The following is a 1,631-nucleotide window of genomic DNA, read 5'->3' on the forward strand; positions in this document are numbered from 1 at the left end:
AATGTGAGGTATTGAAATCTTAAGGACTTATTCTGTGTGCATTGAGAGATGTTGGCAATTAGAATATTCTCATCAATAGGAGGTTTGTGTTGGCTCTAAATGTGGATTGCTTATGTAAATGCCCCTTTAGAACTTCTGTTTATATGATAAGAGACCTTAGGCGATATTAGAAAGGGTCTTGTCTTGCTTTATAGACTTTCTGATTTGCTAAAATACTTGAAGCTTCCATATCCAAAGTCATTCATGTAACCTCTTTTTTTATTGATGTGGTTTTGAAAAGTTTCAGATACCTACTTGTGAATGCTTCCCAAGAACATTTCGTTGTGTCTGGGGTGTACTATGACATTTACACTCTTTCTTTTTCCTTTCTGGATTATTTTAAAATATAAAGCTTTTCAAACATAGCACATCTTTCAAAGAAAGAAGACTCAGAGAAGAAGGGACAGAACCAATCCCAGGGTTTTTTCACATGACCGGCAGAAGAGCAAAGGAAGGCACTCTTTACTATTTTCTAATTGACCAAGTTAGAAGAATTGTTTAATAATAAGGGCCCTAATTTTATTTCTGGAATTATTTGATTATCTCACTTTGCTGATGCTAATTGATATCATATCAATAAGCAAGAACTTGAAACAATCTCCCATGGTCATATGGGGCAGCTGGTAGATCACAAGAATAGGGTTGGGAAGTTGTTTTGTTGTTGTGTTGTTGTTGTTTATTTGAGCAGTTTGTATAATGAAGATAGTTTATAAGATTATTCCTGCATCTTCCCAATTGTTTTGTCTTTACATTTACCCTTTTTCTCTCCCACCTGACAAGATTTGGCTTTACATTCAAAGATCTTTTTGCTGTGTTTGTCCAGTTTTACCTTAATGATGATCATCTTGCAGGGCTGGTGCTGCCCAAAAGGACAGTTGTGTCATTGGCTTCTGTTGCATGTGTTCAGTGTAGATGACACATTTCTTTCCATAAACTTGGACTACTTTGCCAACCTGCTGACCTTTGTGCTGTCCCCATACAACCTGAACTTTATCATCCTTTTAGGTAGACATGGATGGAACATTGTACTTCTGTCTCAGCTCTGTGGAAAGAGGGAAAGACACAATCTTCCTGCAAATATGAGAAGGTGTATTGAAACGCCTTTTATGGTTCTTGCTCTGGTTAGAAACGACAACGGGTTTGATTTTCATTTGGGCTGCTGCTGCTTCAGCAATGAACATGAAAGAGAAAAGAAGATGGTTTTTTTAGAGCAGTTTCTCTAACCAGAATCTCTTGGTCTGCTCAAGTGTGTGGTTCTGCCTTTCTGATCTCTGTTCAGCCTTTTGCCTGGTCTAGTCAGTGTTTTTTCTTCTAAAAGCTAGGGTTTATAATTTTCACACATGTGGAATCCTAGTTAGGCATTAGGTGTCCTCTTTTATTTTTTAATTCTTTTAAGTTTATTTTATTTATTTATTGTGAGAGAGTGAGGGAGGAGGGAGAAAAGGAGGGAGGGAGAGAGAGAGAGTGCAAGCAGGATAGGAGCAGAGAGAGGGGGCGAGAAAGAATCCCAAACCGCAGACCCCAATGCAGGGCTCCAGCTTACTAACCGTGAGATCTTGACATTTGCCAGAATCAGAGACGGACACTCAACT

General features: G+C 38.5%; 1 pseudogene; it reads right to left on the reverse strand.

Moving 5' to 3' along the window:
- Positions 1-754: 754 nt before the first annotated feature.
- On the reverse strand, positions 755-1,190 carry LOC144234496 (large ribosomal subunit protein uL24 pseudogene; annotated as a pseudogene).
- Positions 1,191-1,631: the final 441 nt, after the last annotated feature.

This window comes from Crocuta crocuta, unplaced genomic scaffold (assembly GCF_008692635.1).
Source record: "Crocuta crocuta isolate KB4526 unplaced genomic scaffold, BGI_CrCroc_1.0 scaffold154, whole genome shotgun sequence".
NCBI classification, from domain to species: domain Eukaryota; kingdom Metazoa; phylum Chordata; class Mammalia; order Carnivora; family Hyaenidae; genus Crocuta; species Crocuta crocuta.